Here is a 20,906-nt window from a genome sequence, read left to right as displayed (position 1 = left end):
GTGTGTATGGGTTGCGTGTGCGGATATGTGTAGGTAAATGTAGACACACACCCACTGTTGAGACCTTTTCTGGTTCTGGCTCCCTCAAGCAGCGTGTTCGCTATTACTCCCATCTTTGCGCTATCAGCACATGTCACATTGGGCTCTCCTCATTGTAGAGACGAAAGACCCCGAGGCTCAGGGATGCCGCGTTACCTAACCAAGGTCACCCGCCTAGTTAAGTAAGGCACAGAGCCCGGCCTCGGGGCTCGAGACTTCTTTCTACTCCACTGATGCCGGAAGGAAGCCAAAACCACAAAAGAAGGCAGCTTCTTCTGAAAGTTAAGCCTGTGAAACCCGCTGACCCGCCAGGCTGTACTCACCAGACCGCCTCAGCTCACTCGCCCCTCCTTCCCCAGTGCAGGCGTGGCCGTATCCAGACAACACACGCGATTTGCCCGGTGCCAAATAAAAGGACGGCTCGTACTCGTGCGGGGAGGGGTTTGGTGGAGGGCAAAGAGAGCAGATTCCCAAACTTTTCCCTAGCGTGTGCCTCGGGTATAAATAGTATGCCTGCTGGATCATTTTTGCCAAAACGATTGTTTGAAAAAGTTTACATTAATTCAACATGTCATGTTTTCCGGGAGACATCTCTGAGATCAGAAGCCCCAGCTGGGCTGCCCATGAGTGCTCCGATGTTGATTAAGTGAAATGTCAAGATGGAAAATGAGGTTGTTGGGCGAACAAGGACTATAGACAATCATTAATCAGGGGAAGTTCGTGTGCAAGAAAGGAATACGCTAGTTGGTTCTAAGTAACTTTGACCCCAGCCTGGCATGGTGGAAAGAGCCCTAGGCTTAAAGTCAGGGGACCTGGATTCCAGGCTAAGATTTGCCACTGGGAGCCTTGTGACCTTGGATAAGTATTTCCACTTATGTGAACCTTTGTTTTCTCATCTGACAAATGGAGATGTGAGGAGAGCTTTAAAGGTCTATGCGGACCCTCTTTCTTCACTGTTATATATTGCTTTGATCTTTTATCTGATACTCAAAACTTGGGAGGGATCACAGAGGACTGACTGATGATGGGAGCGGAAACAGAATCCCTTTAATAACATCCTTGAAAATGGTTATCCAGCTTCTATCTGAAGACTTTCAATAACCAGGAACTTATCCCTGGGCAGAGGCAGCCCATTTCGATTTAGGTAACTAATTGCCAAGAAGTTTTTCCTTATATAAGACTTGTGCAGTATTGGGGATTATGCTATTGACAGTGTGTGGACATATACAGTATTTGCCTTAGGTGGAGCAGAGGATAGTATACTGGGCTTGGAGTCAGTAAGACCTGAGTTCAACTCCTGCCTCAGATACTTACTAGGTCTATGACCTTGGGCAAGCCACTCAACCTCTGTCTGCTTCAGTTTTCTGAAATGGAAAATGGGGATAATAATAGCACCTCCTTCCCCCCCCCCTTATTGTGAGGATCACAGCTGGGTGCTAGTAGCCCCTAGAGGTGATCAGGATGCTGATAGTCATAGCTGGTCATGTCCCAGAGAGGAGACAACCATTGAGATAACGTCGTCCAGGTTAGGCTTAAAGACTGGACATGTTTCATATCTCATCTAATCACTGACTTGGGATCATCTTGAGATCTTCCCTGAAACTCATCTTCCTACCCAATATACCACCATCAAACACTGACTGCCTCCTCCCCCCCTCCCCCCCCAATAAAAAATAAAAATTGCCTTCAACTTTTTAGAGGAAAGCACCTAGCTTTAGAATTCCTGCCTTGGCTGAGGGACTTATGAGAAAGAAAACTAGCCACTTTCAGAGGAAGAACTGTGGGAGTAGAAACACAGAAGAAAAACAACTGCTTGAACACATGGGCTGATGGGGATATTATTGGGGATGTAGACACTAAATGATAACTATAGTCCAACTATCAATAATATGGAATTAGGTCTTGATCAATGCTACATGTAAAACCCAGTGGGATTGTGTGTCGGCTAAGGGGGGCTAGAGGGGTTTGGGGGAGAGGGAAAGAACATGAAACATGTAACTATGGGAAAATATTCAAAATAAAAATGTAAAAAAAAAAAAGAATTCCTGTCTTGGCTCCTTGTTGTCTTGATTCAGGGTGAATCAGTGAGCACAAAGTCAACTAGCCCACTATATACCCAAGCCCAGACTCCCAGATCACATCATACTTCACATCATCATTATCATCATCAGTAGCAATTATTTAGCATTTTAAGGGCTGTAAAGTGCTCTACATATAAGATTTCACCCGGTCCTCACAATGACACTGGGAAGCAGGTGTTATCATTATTATTCCCATTTTATAGATGAAGGAAGACAGGGATTAAGTAATTTGCTCAGGATAACACAAGTGCCTGAACCCAGATTTCAATTCAGATCTTTCTGATTCTGAGTTAAATGCTTTATTTTGCCACTTAGCTGGCCCAATTCAGCTGTCCCCCAAAGTGTTCTGTCATCTGATCCACACTTTGATTTGCCTTTCAAGAAAGAAATAAAGGAAGGAGGGAAGGAAAGAAGGAAGGAAGAAAAGATGCAAGGAGGAGGAGGAAGTAAAGGAGAAAAAGTAGGAAGGTTCATGTATGATCCCTGGAGGTAGGGAGGTGAATCAGGGCCATTGAGGGAACCAGCAGAAAGCTGCAGTATTAAGAGTTAAAGCTAGAACTATAGTTGGGGGTTGGGTATGAGGAGAAGCAAGCAAGATACTTCATATATCTCTCCTAGGAAATCTAGGTGAAGCAGAAGGAAAAATGAAGCTTTGGATCCAGAGTGCAGACAGGGAATTGTCTAAGATGCCAGTTTGTGAATAGAAATTCTAGGAAGGTCAGATCAACACAAAACACAAGTAGAATGAACAAGGTCAGAGGTTGTGCCAAAATTTAAAAAGTCATTGGAAATCCAGGAAAGCAGAGTGGTTGGAATTTATCAGGTAACTGGATGGCACAGTGAACAGAATGCTGAACCTAGAATAAAGATCTGGTTACTAGTTATATGATGTGGAATAAACCATTTAATCTCTCTGTGCTTTGGTTTCTTCATCTGTAAAATGAGAGGGTTGGACTTGATGACTTCCAAGATTTCTTTGAGCTCTAAATTAATGATCCTATGAACTAAAGGGAATTGTCTTCTGATAGTTTCTGTGTATTCCTGATCCTTGGGAGTTGTCCAAATGGTCTGACTGTCATCCCTAACACCCGCTTTTATTCTTGGTGTCTCAAAGTGTTTATGCTTTGATCAATGATGGATCCAAGACATGATAATTGATCCTCTGCTCCTCTATCTTTATCCTACCAAGCCTTCAAGGTCTAGGTCAAGTTTTAGCTGCTTTAGGAACTTTTCCTTTAATATTGTGGCCCACAATGATCTTTTCCCCCTAAACAGCAACATTCACTTTATCTGTAACTACTTTTATGACAGTATTCATCACCTTATTGTTAATGATCTTCTGGTGTGTGTGATATCCCTTCCTAAAATATCGTTTCCTGGAACTGAGGGGCTGAATCTTATGTCCTCTTCTCAAACTACACTCTCTTATTAACCTTATCAACTAGCATGGATTCAGTGACCCTCTCTTAAATCTATCTATAATCTCCTAACCACCCTTCTGACTTTCCAGATTACCAGTTATTTATTGGACATTTTGCACTGGATGTCCTGTAGGCACCTTCAAACTTAACACTTCCAAAATAGAACTCATTATCTCTTCCCTAAAACCTGCTTTTCTTCCAAACTAGTAGAGGATAGATTGCTAGACCAGAAGTCAGGAAGTCTTGGGTTCAAATCCTACCTCTGACACCTACTAGATATATGATCCTGGGCAAATGACTTGACCTCTCTGTGACTTAGTTTGCTCATCTGGAAAATGAGGGAGATGGATATTATGAACTCTAAGCCTTCTTACTTTCCTAAACTTCTTACTCTATAATTCCTTCATTCTTTCAGTGACCAAGATCTATAACCTCAGAGTCATTCTTAACTCTTACTTTTCCTCACTCCATACATCCAATTAATTGCTAAGTCTTATTGATTTTGTTTCAGCCTCTCTCATATACTCTCCTTCCTCTCCCCTTATATAATTACCACCTTTAGGTGCTCATTACTTTTCACTAGGACTATTGCTCCCTCCAATCCAACCTTCACGTACCTTTCAAAATGATATTCCTGAACCACAGTTCTATGTCACCAGTGAAGTGGAAAGAATTTTGAATTTGGAGTTAGAGGATCCTTGTTTAAATCCTAGTTTTGCCACTTACTATGTACTCGACCTTGAGCAAGTTACTTAATGGCTTGAGCCTCAGTTTTCTCAATTGTAAAATGAGATGATTGGACAATGACCTGAAAAGTACATTCCAGTTCTAAATCTATGTCTCTAAGATTTTCTGCTCAAAGTCCAGAGGCTCTTTTCTACCTCCAAGATCAAAATCAGATAGTTCTGTCTGGCATTTAAAGATCTTTAAACCTAGTTTCAGCTTTATTATTAATCATTTTCCTCTATGAACTCTATGATCCAGCCAAATTGACCTTCTTGCTGTTCATCATGCACATCATTCCATCTCTTCTCCTTAGCACAGACAGTTGTCCCTTCCTGCCTGGAATGCACTTTTTTCCTGGCCTCTTCTTTTTAGAATCCTTACTTTACTTCAAAACTCAATTCAAATATCACTTGTTAGATCAAGCTTTTCTTAATTTTTCCAGCATCTAGAATCCCCTTCTCCTAAATTGTCCCATTTATTTTGTATATGATATGTAGAATAGAATTTATACTAGAATAGCACACACAAGTATGCACTTGCATGCATATAGTGTATCCTTGCATAATATGTATATAATATATATTATATATATGTATACACACATGCATATGTAGCATTGCTGACAAAACCTATGACCGACATGCCCAAAAGGGCATGCAGAGTCCTCTCTGTAAGGATGCCGGCTATCGCCTGTCAGAGTTGGTTACTAAAAAGACAGAGGGACTTGGGGCGGAGCTGTCCCCCTCCCCCTCTCCATGCCCCTGAGAACATTCCTCACTTTACCCAACTCTCTGCTTAGCAGCCTAATGGGAGTGCTTCCTCCCTCCCCTGTTTGAGGTAAGGGCAGGGGGGACAAGTGAGGTTGGAGGCATGGCATTCTGTCCCTGGGGGTGGGTGGGCACAGTGTTTGGTCTGGGGGTGGGGACAGGGGCCGGCACTCCATCTCTATATATAGTATACAAATACATATGGGATGTATGGAATATATTCTATAACTGTATACTAGAATATACAAAAATATAAATTATTTTTATATTGAACTATTTAATATTTAATTACTATTAGTAGTTTATATACAATATGAAATATATAAGTATATTAAATATATAATAAAATACATGAAGTATACATGTTAATATACTATATAGGGGCAGTTAGGTTGTAAAGTGGATAAAGAGCCAGACTCAGAGTCAGGAAGATATGAGTTAAAATTTGACACTTACTAGCCCAGCAACCCTGGGCAAGTCACTTAACTATTCTTTGCTCTAGTTTCCCCATCTGTAAATAGCAAGATAAGTAACACCTTCCTCCCAGAGTTGTTGTAAGGATCAAATGAGATGATGATTGTAAAGAGCTCAGCACAGTGCCTGGTACATAGTGTAATAATTAAAAATGGGTTTGACAAATATAAGAATTTTAAAAAATTATCGTGGTCATTGTTTATAAAATTAACTCTTAAGTCATGAAGCTATTAGCAGCTTTAGTAGCTTTATTACAGCAGGGTAGAGATAGTAAAGAGGGAAATGTAGGAAGGTGATAGGGGAATTGTCTAGCCAGTGATGGGCAAACTATGGCCTGAGGGCCAGATGCAGCCCCCTTAAATGTTCTATCAGCTGCATGACATTATTCCTAATCTGATGACTACAATGAGTAGGATACAATACTGAAACTACGGAAGAGTTGCCTTAGACTGACAGATAAGCCTTTCCTTTCTTTTGGCCCCCTCTTTAAAAAGTTTGCCCATCACTGGTCTAGCCTACCACTCTAAGTCTGCTCCAAAGAAATCTAGCTTGCTCCTTGAAAAATTTCCAATCTCTGTCCAGAGGGGCAGGAGAGTCTCAGACTCCAAAGCAGAAGTCCTCCAATGCAGAAGAAATGCCACATAGAAGAATCCAACACAAAGACACCAACATAGAGGTCCTCCCTCAGCAAGAGCCACCAGCAGAGCAGAAGCAGAAGTCACCCAGAATGCTCTCAGCTGGCTTTTATAAACTGTTTCCTCCAACTCACTTCCTGTCCCTCTGGTTAGTCTCTCAATCCACCTAGCATTGCCTAGGGATTAGAGTCTGTGGGATCCACCTCTTGTCCTCTGAGGGTGTGAAATCTTACCAAAAGGATTAACAAGTTCCTGACTGATTAAGTTAAAAGGGTGGTGCACTCCAAGTATTTGATTAAGTTAAGATTTAAAAAAATCCCTTTCACAATAGTAAATACTACCTAGATGTTACATATTATTGTTATATATTTATCTCACATTTACCAATATGTTGTTTACTTCTTCAGAATGTTAACTCCTTGAGGGCAGGAACTATTTCATTACATCCCTGATATCTCTACCTAGTACTTGGCATATAGTAGTTACTTAATAAATAATTGCTAATTGATTGATACTTTTCTGTATCCCTTCTCATTGACCTAGCACCATACCTTCCATAAATTCTGCAAATTTTCTTTTATTTGCAGAAAGGAAGAACATGAACAGTTTCAGGAATTAATTAGGATTATTTCACACTTCTATTGTCAAGGAAAATTATTTATTGGTTTTAAGTAAGATGTTCTGGCTGCCTTAGAGCCATTTAGTGTTCATGAGTAAATTAAATTTTGTTTCCACCAGTGTATTTAGATTTCATAAGTCTTGTATTTCACATCAGGGACAAAGGCATATTCAACATATTCATGAGTTAATGGGTATAACTGAAAAGTCTTATTTTTAAAGTAATGATTGATATCTCAAAAATCTAAAGTGATGGATTTAGAAATAGAAGACCTAGGGTAGAATACATACAGGCACTGCACCTCTGGGACTGTCTGGCCAGATACTTCAAACTTCCTAGGTCTTAGTTGTTTCAAATAGAAAATAAAAAGTTTAGATTAGATGCTTCCATGGTCTCTAAAGCTATCATCCATGATCCTGTGAACCTTGATTCTGAAATTTGCTAATTTTCCTTTTGTCAGGAGGTTTTGGTAATGTGGGCCTGGAAGGCAGAAAACAATAACAACTAACATTTATATAGTTCTTATGTGCCAGGCCCTGAACTAAGTGATTCTGCAATTATAATTTCATTTGATTCTAACAGCCATCCTGAGGGGTAGGTGATATTATTATTGTTATTATTATTGCTGTTTTAGAGTTGAAAAAACTAAGGCAAATACAGGTTAAGTGATTTGTCTAGGGCAGTGATACCCAAATTGGGTGCTACTGCCCCCTGGTGGGTGCTGCAGCGATCCAGGGGAGCAGTGATGGCCACAGGCATATTTATCTTTCCTATTAATTGCTATTAAAATAAAAAAAATTTCCAGGGGGCTAAGTAATATTTTTTCTGGAAAGGGGGTGGTAGGCCAAAAAAGTTTGGGAACCACTGGTCTAGGGTCACACAGCTAGTAAGTGTCTGAAGATGAATTTGAACTCTGGTCTGCCTGACTACAGATCTGGCACTCTATCTACTGGCTGTCATTGACATCTGGGGAAGAGTTCTTTTTCACACTCTGCCCACTGTAGGATCTGCTGAGCAGTTGAACACATTTACATTTAAGTCAGGACATTTAAGGGTGTGGATCTTAGCAGAACCCAAACTCTGGTAGGTTCAATCATATTCTAAAAGTTTTGAGTATGGGTCTAATGTTAAATTGTATGTCTCTTGTATGAGCACCTTCCTAACTAAATATGGAAAAGCTCATCATCAGGTTGTCTATAGGGCAATTATTATGATTGGTGCTATTTTTATCATCATTATTATTATTACATTAGAAACTCACAAAGAATAACTAGGTGGTACCATGGATAGCATGTTGGACCTGGAGTCAGGAAGATGAGTCTTCTTGAATTCAAATCTAGCCTCAGACACTTACCAGCTATGTGACCCTGGCAAATCCTTTAACCCTATGTGCCTCTGTTTCCTTATCTATAAAACGAGCTGGAAAAGGAAATGGCAAACCACTCTGTTATCTTTTTTCCTTCTTCTTTGAAGCCCTCACCTTCCATCTTAAAATCAATACTGTGTATTGGTTCCAAGGCAGAAGAGCAGTAAAGACTAGGCAATGGGGGTTAAGTGACTTTCCCACCTAGGAAGTATCTGAGCCCAGATTTGGATACAGGTCTTCCCAACTCCAGGCCTGGTTCTCTATCCACTGAGCTACCTAGATGCCCCCCCCCCCATGAAAGTATTTTTGTCAAGAAAACTCCAAATGGGGTCTCTTTGAAGTATTAAGCCATGCTAGGGTTGTTGGGGACCAACTGTTATTTGGTATGTGTTATTTTTGAAGGCTGGGGAATGTGTTATTTTGGAAGAGATGGTGTTTGTCCAGAGTTGGAGGGAGAGTGAGGATTAGTAAGGGACAGAATTTGGGAGGCACAGAGCAGCTGTAGTTCTGTGCCCAGGATGTTTGTTCTCATGCCTCCTCTTCTTGTATTGCTATTGTGGTGTTTATGTGTAGGGGTGTGGTGGGAGTGTATTTGTGGGCATTTGTGCTGGCTTGGGCTGTGTCTCATGTTGCTGTTGAGCCCACACACAGCCTGTGCCATTCTGGTGGACCAAGTGATGGTGAAGTTGTGAAATTATCCAGTCCTGCCCTCCCTAGCTAAACTGTACCAGCTGTGCTCCGTTCTGGTTCCTCCTATTGGATTATCTACCTATCTAGTTTTTTTTTGCTTTAACATTTTAGACACATACATACATAAAGGTAAAAAAAAAAACATGTCAGTTGCTTGTATGCCAATATCCAAATGCCCAAATATTTGATAGTATGTTCAAGAACCATCCAGGTAACTCAGTTAATAGTTATCAGTTTTTCTTTGACCTGCTTTTCCTTGAAAACACTTGGAGCTTCACTAAGGAAGTACAAGGATTATTATCAAATCACAGAATCAGTTCATCATGTGGAAGAAGAGACATTAAAATAAATTTAGACCAACTTCCCATCCAATGAAAAAATTCCTTTGCTTTGATCAAAAAAACTTTGATCTACCTTAGCTTGAATAATTTCAGGGACAGGGAGCTCAGCACTCAGTAAGGTAGCACATTTCATTGTCAGATAGCACTAAGTATTAGAAAGTTCTTTCTTTTATTAAGCCAACTTCTGCCTTCCTATTACTTCTTTCTATGGGTCCTCATTCTTCTTTCTGCAGCAACACAGAATACATTGAATTCTTCCTCCTCACGATAAGCTCTTTCTAGAATCACAATCTGAGTCTCCAGATATTTCAAAGTAATCAACATATTCTCTCCTACCCCCACAAGCCTTATTTCCTCCAGCTAAGCATGTATAGGTCCTTTGCCTGTTTCTTACACAGCACTCCTCCCTTCAAAATCTTTGTTGTCTCCTGGTTGTTTCCTTCTGGAAATACATTTGCCAAGGTTCATTGTTATTGCCACCACCGCCATCATCATTAACATTTATATTGTGCTTTAAGATTTGCGAAATGTTTTACAAATATGATCTCATTTCATCCTTATAACAACGCTGAGAAGTAAGTGATATTATCCTCATTTTAGAGAGAAGGAAAGTGAGGCTTCCAGAGATTGAGTGACTTGTTCTGAATCACACAGCTAATAAATATCTAAGGCTGGATTTGAATTCAGGTCTTCCTGACTACAAACACATCTAATTGTAGCACTAATCAGTCTGCAATCATTCATCTTTTCCACTGATATATCATGAAAGACTTTGCTATGATTACTTCAAGAATAGTTTTCCCAAGGGGGCAGCTGGGTAGCTCAGTGGATTGAGAGCCAGGCCTAGAGACAGGAGGTGTCCTGGGTTCAAATCCGGCCTCAGACACTTCCCAGCTGTGTGACCCTGGGCAAGTCACTTGACCCCCATTGCCTACCCTTACCAATCTTCTACCTATAAGTCAATACACAGAAGTTAAGGGTTTAAAAAAAAAAAGAATAGTTTTCCCTATAATTTCCTGTAAGTTCCTTGAATACTGATTCATCTGGACCTAGAGCTTTCAACTCCTTTACAGAAAATGCTTTCTTGTAATCTTCTGCCTTGGACTTTAATTCCATTTTCAGTGTTGTTCTAAAGGCACTGTGGAGATCTCTCTTCATAGAGAAGACTAAACTAATAGGAGTTGAGCTGTTCCACTTTCTCTTTGCTGTCTATTAACATTAACACTATTATCACCAAGACTTGGAGGCTTTATTCATTTTCTTTTCCTGACAAACCTAATGTCATCATTTCCTTATTCTTAGCATCTTTTCCCCCTAGCAAGCCTCAGTTCCCCTCGTGTTAGAGCCTGCAGCTGCATTGCCTTCCCCTGAATGAGAAAGGGGTGTAAAGGACACTGCCTCAGGCTTCTTCTTTGCCAGAGACAAATCATCAATCAATGATGCCCTAGGCTTCTTCCTCTTGGGTATTTTCCTGACCTTGCTTTGATTGGAGAGAACCTCCCTTGCCCCTAGCCATTCCACCTGTGGCTTACACTCTGATCTTGTAGTCCTACCTAGCTTTTAATATAAAAAGGGGAGTCAGGGGCTGGGTGGCTTAGAGGTAATAGAGCAGACAGAACATAGCTTAACATGTGCACCCAAGATTCCCCTGGAGTGTTTCCATCCTGCCAGCATTGTGGCCAATAGCTGAAATAAGTAGAAGCTGATTTTGGTAGAAATTCTATTGAGTTATTTAAGGGATGTAGCTAGAAGTAAGTAGCTGGTATATGTTGGATCAGGACATTTATGATCCAATCCAGTATATTCCAATCCAATTTATTAAGTGCTTACTATGTGCCAGGCAGTATGCTAAGCACTGGGGATATAATTAACGAAAAGAGAAGTCCTGCCCTCAAGGAGTTTATCATTTAAAAGGGAAGAAGACACAGGAGGCAGGAAGCAAGAGAGGGAAGATTGGTGGCCATCAGAAAGGGTTGCTTGGGGAATGGGAAACCGGGGGTGGGTGGGGGAGTGGGGGTATCTTGTTCCATGAAGTTGAGTAGGCAGGGCAGCAGATGCAAAGTGGAGTCTTCCCTCTATAAAGGAAGGCGTTGGGAGGAGTTTGGTACCCCCCCCCCCCTTTCCCCTACTCCTCCACTCAGAGGGGAAAGGAGGCTGAAGTAGGTGGTATCAAAGAAAGCTTGAGTTAGCAGCATGGTGGTAAGTTTAGAAGTGATGAACTTTTCCTGGGAGGGGCATCCTGTTCCATGAAGTTTACACCAGGCAGGGCAGTAGATGCAAAGTGTTCATGAGAAAGAATATAGGCAGAGGAAGAGAGAAGTAGGACAATATGGAATTCTGAGGATCAAAGCTATGACTCCTATAACATTTTCACTACCTTTCTTGCTTCATGTCATTATGGAGGTTATGAGGACCTGAGGCCAGCTTCCCTCTACCACATGGACACCAATAGATAGAACCAGATTCATAAATGGTTTGGACACTGTTCAGGTAGTTTCCTCTCTCTAACCTTAATCTGCTGTTTCTTTGGGGGTGGGGGTTGGGGTTGGGTAATGGGACTCCAATTTAGTCCAATCCTATGAACATATGTTTAGTCTCTTTCATATGCAGGATACTGAATTTAGTGAATAAGACTATTGGGGAGGAGGTTCATAAATCCAGAGAATCAGGAGTGAAATGAGCATGAATGACCTCTCCACTTCTTGAAATGGTTGTGTGATTAGAACTGGGATGTGCCAATCAGAGAAGTTGACAGGTAATGAATGGCCTGAGCCATTCTAGGGTAAGAAGATTGCTGTCAAGGTAGTAGAAAAACATGTAAACAAATATAAGAATGTGAGGTTTAGGGGAAAGAGAACACAAAAGGAATGAGGATATGTCTCCAAAGGAAGTCCTTCATGAAATGAGTTTTGATGAAAGAGAGTGATTCAAGAGGAAGAGGCAAGGAAAGAATGTATTCCAGGTAGGCAGAACACCTTTTGTATATATATATGGAAATGGGAGATGGAGTTGAAACTTTGAGGAAGAAGTAATAGTTCAATTTGACTGCAACACAGAGTATATAACAAGGAATAGTATGAAATTAGGATGGAAAACCTTGGTGAGGAGAACCTTAATTTACAACTTGTGGAATCCATATTTTATCCTGAAGGAATGAGAAGCCACTGAAGGTTTTTGAGGAAGGGAATAGCCTGGTTAAAACTTTGTCAGTTTTGTGGAGGATGGATCACAGAGGGGAGAGACTAGAAAGAAGAACACTGATTACAGCCTAATATAGTAGTTCAGTGCAATGACACCAAAGGAGGTGTTTATTTTAAGGAAACATAGTGAACCATGTTGAATGTAGAAGAGAAAAGTCAAGGAGCATAAGGATTTAAAAATAAAAGATTAAAAAATAAAAGTAATGACTGGAAATGTGAGAAGGGAATTCTCCTCCCTTTGTTTTAATGTAACCAATCAGGGGCCTGGAGTTCCCCTCCCTTTGTTTTGATGTAATCAGTCAGCATTTATCATTGAGATGTGCAGGGATAGACAGACTCTCAGCGAAAGGAAGTTAAAACCAACAATACAGGAATCTGATTCCACAGGCAATGCCAGGCAAATTAAGGAACTATGATTGGTTCCTGAGATGTGCTGTGGGAAAGCTAGAGAATGGAGAAAACTGTTTATAAGGGTGAGACCAAGGCACACACTCTCATGCTCTTCTGGCTGGAGATTGGAACCTAAGGGAGAACCTGTGTTGGTGGTGAGCTTCATTCCATTAGAATGGCACATAGGGTGGTAGGCTAGGTAACTCTCTACCTCTTTCCTACCATTCCCTCTCTTTACTATCACTAGTTTGATGTAATAAAGCTACTAAAACTACTAACAGCCTCATAATTTAATTTTAACTATTACAGAAGTTCATTGGTAACCTAATAGGAATGAATGAGTTTGAAATATTGTGTTGTTGTTCAGTTGTGTCTGACTCTCTATGACACCATTTGGGATTTTCTTGACAGAAATACTGCTGTGGTTTACCATTTGGTTTTCCAACTAATTCATTTTACAATTGAGGAAATTGAGGCAAACAGGGTACATTTTTAGAGGAACTGAGGAGAATACATGTTCAATCAGATCTCTTGAGTGAAATAGAAAGCCAGTAGACTTGTAACCTTTTCCCAAAGGAACCTAGGGCCTTTGTTTTTTGTATAACCTTTCATGCAATCTGAAATGTATTGACCATTTCTCAAATATCAACTCAAGCATGCATATCCAAGACTTCCAATAGGGCTTTCCAATTTCATTGTCTTTATCTTAGGGAATGGGGATGGATATGATGGTAGGGTTAGACTATCTATATGACACAAAAGGGAAAAGAGTTTTGAAATTTTGATTTGTGTAGAGAACTTAATACTTAGGCAGTCATAGTATGGTAGAAAAAGAATCAGATTTAAGTCAGAAGATGTGGGTTTGAATCCTTCCTCAATTTCTTTATTAACTGTGTAACTTTGGGCAAGTCACATCGCTTCCATAGGTCTCAATTTCCTCAGCTTTAAAAGAAGGCACCTGGATTAGACAATATCAAAGGTTTCTTTTAATTCTAACATCCTATGATTCAGGAACCGTTAGATTCTTTTTTTTTTTTAAACTCTGCATATCAATTAAATCAGACAGGGAGGCCCTATCACCATTTCTTGCCAGACTTCTCTTAATTATATATAAAGAATCATTTATATTAGATATGTTAGCTGTCTTGGATTATTGCTAAAGTGATTTTAAATGTGAAAAATGTTAAGTAGCAGAAACATCCCCACTGCCATCTCATTTATCCCTTTAATTGGCTAAACAAATACTGTTTCTCAAGAAAATGAAAAGATGCCATATCCTACATCCAAAATTTCCCAAGATCTGAATGTACAATACAACTGAAGACATAAGTGTTGATGAGGGGCTTAGCAGATAAGTGAATGGACAGGTAGGGGTTAAGTATGAAAAGCTTTCCAAATGCAGTGAGTTTTGTAGGTTTTGAAGGATGGACCTGGACTGGCAGGAAAAGAGGAGAGGAGGGCATGCCACAAGGGAGGAATGAAATTTGTAAAGACATAGCAGGGGAGGCTGAGCGAGGTATGTGGGAGGGGGGTAGGGAGGAAAGGGAAAAAAACAAGGGATAACTAGATGAGTTTGGCAGGACTGGAGAGGAAACATAGGGATGTAGGCAGAGTAAGCATCTGCCTGTGAGATGTGATGCGATTACTCCATTACATAAATATCTCTGGATTAGAGGTTACTCCTTTTTTTGAAAGGGGGTCTTCTTTCGGTTAAAATGCAGTTTTCTTTGGGACGTTCACTCAATATGTTTTGTTGTTAGCCATTACCAGTAGCTTAGCCTGTAAATGACTGGTACCTTACATAGTAGCTCTGAAATCCTTCAAGTTCCAGTACAAGTGACATGCAATCTTTCCTGAATGCTCTGGTCCAGTGATTCCCAAAGTTGGTGCCACCACCCCCTGGTGGGTGCTGCAGCGATCTAGGGGGATAGTGGTGGCCACAGGTGCATTTATCTTTCCTATTAATTGCTATTAAATTTTTTAAGTTAATTTCCAAGGAGCTAAGTAATATTTTTTCTGGAAAGGGGGCAGTAGGCCAAAAAAATTTGGAACCACTGCTCTACTCAAAAGTGACCTTACCTTTATATTTCTGACAGCACTTTGTTGAAACCTCACCTTTGCCTTTGATCATCACCATCTAATTTATATCATACTGATTTGTATAAGAGTCTCATGCCCCCTGTTAAATAAGGTCCCAGAGAGCAGAAACTATATTGTCACTCATTTTAGTGTCCCTGGTACCTTAGCACAGTGCCTTATAAAACAGCGGGCAATTAAGAATTATTTGTAGAACTGAACTAAATAGAAATCAGGGCCATGAGGAAATGGGATTTAGAAGAGATGTCTTGTAGTGGGAAAGGGAAAGCCCAAAAGTTTGGACCATGATGAGGAGGGAAGCATCATGGCACACATTCCAGATAACTTAGAGTAGTGGTTTCTTGAAGGTGGGGGCAAGGAGGGACACACTTTGCCCATTTCATAATTTTTCTAAGGTTTTATAAAAACAAGATGAGGGTGCAGGCAAAGGTGTTGAAGAATAATGAATTAGGTGAGGAATAAGGTGATATGGTATAAACCTAGCCTCTCTAGCCAAGAGATTACCATGACTCATTTTTGTGGTGATTGGAGAACTAACTGGGTCTTTGGATTCTCTTTTGTTAGCTCCAAAGACAGGGACTCTACCATTCAGGTGACTGGGGTATTGTTTAAAGTACTTTGCTGGATCTTTAGTCTGCCAGGTCATGACTATTAATCATGGGTGTCCCCATAGGCTCTGTCCTGGTCTCTCTTTTCTTTTCTCTATACTCTTTCACATGATGAATGACTTCATCATTTCTCATGGATTCAACTATCATGTCTTGAAGTCGATTCTCAGATTTATTTGTCCATTTATTTGACTCTCTCTCTGCTGACCTCTAGTCTTGCATCTCCTGTTGGACAACTTGAACTGTGAGTTCCATAGACATCTTAAACTCAACACATCCAAAACTAAACTCATTATCTTTTACCCCAAACATTCCCCTCTTACCAACTTCTTTATTATTGTCATGGGTACTTCTTTTTTCCCAATTATCTGAGATTACAATGGACACATTAATATTGACTCCTCACTCTCTCTTACCTCCCATATCCAATCAGTCGCTGAGTCCGGTCATTTCCATCTTTGGAACATTTCTGGTATACACATCTCTCCTCTGATACTACCACTACTATAGCAGAAGCCCTCATTAACACAAAAGTGGGCTACGATGACAGCCAGTTGGTTGGTCTTCTTGCCTCAAGTCTCTCTACTTCATTCTCCACACACATTTCAAATTGTATGTTAGGAAACACAATGGCTAGAGCCCTGGACTTGGAGTCATGAGGAAATGAATTCAAATGTGACTTCAGACACTTATTAGCTGTGTTACCTTTGAAAGGTCACTTAACCTCTATCTGACTCAGTTTCCTCATCTGTAAGAAAGGAGATAAAAATAGCAAGATCAATCCTCAAAAAGTTATCCAGGTGTTATCCACTATAAGGTCTTTCTACCCCTTCTCCCTAGTTTATTTGTTCTCTATTGCTTCCCCCAGTGGAATGGTTGCTCCCAGACGGGCTCTCAGTCCTTCCCTATCTTTACTTAGATTTTGTGATAGTCGTTGGGCATAAATAGTAGCGCCTTTAGCAGAGTGGGGGCCAGGGGCACCCGAGTTTAGAGAACCCTAAGTTTGAGCCTATTGAATGAGAGAGCTTGAGGCAAGATAGCTGAGGTGGAGGATGGAGGAGGGGAAAGCTTCCATCATTCTGAATATGAAACCCAAGTGATGAAGAAGGGGTCTGGCCCAGGAGATTGATGGAGCCTTTGGGCAGAGGGAATGGAAAGGCCTGGCATGGCAGTAAATAAGCCCTTCCTTCATTTCCCTCACTCCTTGTTTCTGGCTTTCCTTCTTCCTACGGGAATCCCCACAGGCAGCCTGGCCAGGGTCAACTTTCCAATAAAAACCGATCTTGCTATTTCAGCAAGCCGAGCAGCTAAAGCTTGCCGGTGAGTCCTCCAACTGGAGCGACCCAACCCCGTTAGACTGACAAGTCCTTCTGGCAAAGGGACCTCTTCAATATTGAATCCTTCCGGATCTAGATTGTCACTCCTCCTTGATTAGCTGAAGGGCTCGCTGCTCCGTTTGTTTAATAACCTCCCGACACTAAACAAACAATCTTGAAAAAGGAGTAATTTGCAAAACAGAAAAAACCCTAAATAGCCCACAAGGACAACCTGGGGTGGGCGTGGGGGTGGGGCGAGACGGACTACATTAAAAGGGCCACCTCATTCCCAACGTTAACCCAAAGCATATAGATCTTGGCTCCTCTCCACTCCGGGAAGATTTCAAAAACACGAGAAAGGGAAACTTTTCATTAGGCATACAGTGATAGCATGTAATTAGAATTCCTGGGGCATATTAAATGGCATTTAGTTTCTAACTCAATGCATCATTTTCTGCTAAATAATTGATCACGGTGCAGAGATTGTGTTTGTGGAGTTTTAAAAAAAGTGATTAGACCAGGGAACATTTGGGGGAGGAAAGTTGCATCAATAACACAGGCCTGGTTTGCCCTGCACGGCTCCGGGGGCCATGCTGGGGCTGGGGATTGGGGATTCTCGCCATGTGCCTGAACTCGGGTTCATCGGAGGGGGTGCTGACAGCGTGAGGGGGAAGGAGTGGGTGTGGGGAGGAGGGAGACAGGGGGGGGGAGGCATAGACAGCAGTGTCTGGCTGATGTGAGGTGGCTGCTCTCAAAGCAAGCTAAGGAGGGCTTTGGTAGATGTGGTGGACCTAGTGTTGGGGACCTGAGCTAGGATTAGGCTGGCCAGTGGCCAGAGAGCTGAACTCTGGGAAGGTACTGCAGGAGCAGTGACAGCCGCTTGCCAAAGGGAGAGAATGATACCCGGCGTGGGCTGTTTTCCTCCCATGCCTCCTTGCCCACATGTCATGTCTCTGTGCCCATGTCACTGGTGCTAGGTTCAGAGCCAAATCACATCACTAGTCTTTCCTCTCACCCCGCCTTTAGGGCCTTCTTCTATCATTTCTTTTCCTAATCAGTTCTTTAGAAAGAGGCTTAAATGGAAGACACTGTTGACTGGTGCCCAACACAGTGCCTGGCACATAGTAAGGGCTTAATTAAAAGCTGAGTAATTGTTGTCCTTCTCCTAAGAGGAGTGAGTATCTCCAGTATCTGCAGTCTCAAGACTGATCTCCTACTGTAGCTCTTTCCCTTGGTAAAGAGACAGAAGGGAACCTGTCTCAGAGGGAATTTTTTTGGAGGGAGAGGGGACAAGGTTATTTCTAGGATCCCTGAATTCATCATACACAGGCAATTGTCTCCTCCATTAAGGACCAAGGCTAGCTTTTCCTAGGCTCCAGATAGGACAGCTGGATGGTATAAACAAAAAAAACTGACATCCTTGCCCATTGTCATAACCTTTTCTTGCTTTGGCCTCTTGTCTCACACCAGACATCTGGATTAAAGTGAAAATTACTATCCACTCCGCAGATGTTTCCAAACATCCAAGATGCTTGGGAACAGTGCCAACCCAACATGCTGATGGTTAGTTGCAGAGTCCAGATTCTTTAGATGAGTGGCTTAACATGACTCTTCTATTTAACCAACCACCTCCAGTGGCTTTTGGTTGCCTCTGGGATAAAAAATATAACTCACCTGTTTAGCTTTTAAAATTCTGCATAACCCCATCCCAATCTATGTTTCCAGCCTCAATGAATACTCACTCCCCTTCTCATTATGCTACGTTCTTGCCAAACTTGTCTTTCTCTGTTCCTTACCCATTTTTTCCCATCTCTTGACACTGGGCCTTTGCATTAGCCATCCATCCCCTATGCCTGGAATGTCCTTCCTCATTATCTCCAACTCACAATCTCTCTACTTCAAGATGTAGCTTAGGCACCATTTTCTGCACAAAGCTTTCCTTTCCAAATCTCTGGCAGCTGCTAGTGTCCTTCCTTCCACAGTACTGAACTAACTACTGTGTGTGTATGTGTATGTGTAAACACATACACATACACACACACACACACATATATATAGTATACATATTTATTATTAACTTTATTTTTTGTTAACTCATTAAGCTCACTGCCAATAGGGATCATTTCATTCTTTAATTTTATGTGCATGTAGTAGGTGTTTAATACTTGCTTGATTGGCAGTTTCTTTTTGGAATTGATCTAGGGCTACAAAGAATGTTAAAAATTGCAGAAAATTGCTGATAGAGGGATATATGGTGACAAACTATGGGTGCCCTCCCATCCTTTTCTCCAGTACAGAAAAAAACCCCCACAAAACATTATCCCCTGTCCCACAATTTTGTCTCCTCTTCTGAAGGTTCTTAGGCCTTTACTGAGAAAGGTCTACTCTATATTTGTATATTTCATCATGCTTTTCAAGCATATGCTTGTCCAGTTAATCCCAATTTTCTCTCTTCTTCTTCCCTCTTCACCTATCCACATAATTCTGTCCCTAGAAGAAAAATATATAAACACAGAAATGAGCTCTTTTCCTTGAGGAGCTTAAATTCAGCTTTCTAGTGTCATTTCTTGTATTTAAATGATTATTTAATATTAAATGATTATTTATTTAAGGAACACTGGATTTGGTGTCTGAGTCATAGGACAGAAGGGCAAATTCTGGCTCTTTTTCTCAGCAGTGTGACCTTGGTTAAGTCATTTCTTTTTGCTAGGCCTTTGTTTCCTCATCTGCAAAAATGATGGGGATTAGACTAGATAATCTATAAGGTTCCTTCCATGTTTAAAATTAAATGACAATGACTTTTCTCTAAAGTCAAATAGCAGGTGAAGGAAACAGGTATAATACCCAGATCCGCATCTCAATAGTCCAGTGTGTTTCTTGTGCTGTCCCCTTAAGGACACCTAGAATCCAGATAAAAAATGAACAATTCAATTACTCAAAATGTTTCCAAATATCTAGAGGTCTTTTTTTTTTTCTTTTCAGAGAGCTGGGGAGTAGGGAGGACATGGGAGGAGGAGATGCAAAGTAACCAACCAATTATTCTAAAGTCAATTTTTGTGGGTTTTCCCCTCCAAACTAGTTTGTTGTGTCATCTGAATATTTTAGTGTCATGCAAATGCCACCCTCATCTAGAGAGTAACTCTCTTCCCCTCCCCCCTTCAAAGGACCTTATGGGAAAAGGTCCAAATTCATATTAGCACCTGTTTACCCAGTCATGCAGACGCACATGTCATAAGAGAGCACCCCGGGGAGGCAGCCAATGTTGGTCTTCTGATAGAAATTGGTTTTTAACTAAAGGTCAAAGCAAATTGCCCAGGGATCCCCAGGGGAGGTTGGAAAATGGTCACTTAAGCTTTCGGAGGCCAGCTGCTTAGAGCACCCCTGCTCCAGGAGGTTCTCTGCTTTTGAATCTCAAGTAGGGGGCAGGGAAGTGCCAGCCTGCCAGGCTACCTAGTGAGCCTGTTGGCAGAGCTTTCAAGCCTCAGCCCCAACCTGATGGGACTTTGAACAAACATCAAACATTAGCCCCAAAAGGAGTGACATTGGCAAAAATTGTCCTCTGAGTAGATTTAGCACATGCTGTTGGCTTGTCATTTCAAAGGAAATAGAGAGGCAGAGAGAGAGAGACAGAGAGAGAGAGACAGAGACAGAGACAGAGACAGAGACAGAGACAGAGAGACAGAGACAGAGAAGGTTTGCACCTACATGGATATATAGTGGGAGGAGGAGAAGAGGGAGAAGAATTGAAGGCAAAAAGAAAGATGATTCATTTTCCTCCCCAAATGGACATGTCCAACTAGTCCGAGTTCCTAGGCTAGGCCTGGGGCAGAGATTGGGAGGGAAGGATATCAGCTAGTCCAGGGAAATAAGAAGAGTGAGAGTAATGAAGACAATCGAACGGGAAGGGTGGTGGGTAGATGATAAGAGGAACTGGATAGTTTGGGGAAAATGGGATGAAAGGTAATGAAGGGAAGATAAGAGAGACGGAGAAGTGTAGAGCGGCTCAGTTGGAGATTCCAACCTCAATTTCCCTCCTATTTTTCGAGAGAGAGAGAGAGAGAGAGAGAGAGAGAGAGAGAGAGAGAGAAGAGGAGAGGAGAGGAGAGGAGAGGGAGAGAGAGTGAGAGTGAGAGTGA

General features: G+C 41.4%; 1 pseudogene; it reads left to right on the top strand.

Moving 5' to 3' along the window:
* The first annotated feature begins 272 nt into the window (after nt 1-272).
* Nucleotides 273-20,906, top strand: part of LOC123241507 — a 135,274-nt pseudogene continuing 114,640 nt past the window's right edge.

This window comes from Gracilinanus agilis, chromosome 3, assembly GCF_016433145.1.
Source record: "Gracilinanus agilis isolate LMUSP501 chromosome 3, AgileGrace, whole genome shotgun sequence".
Classification (NCBI taxonomy): Eukaryota; Metazoa; Chordata; class Mammalia; order Didelphimorphia; family Didelphidae; genus Gracilinanus; species Gracilinanus agilis.
Note: the sequence above shows the minus strand (reverse complement) of the source record. Positions and strands in the feature narration are given on the sequence as shown.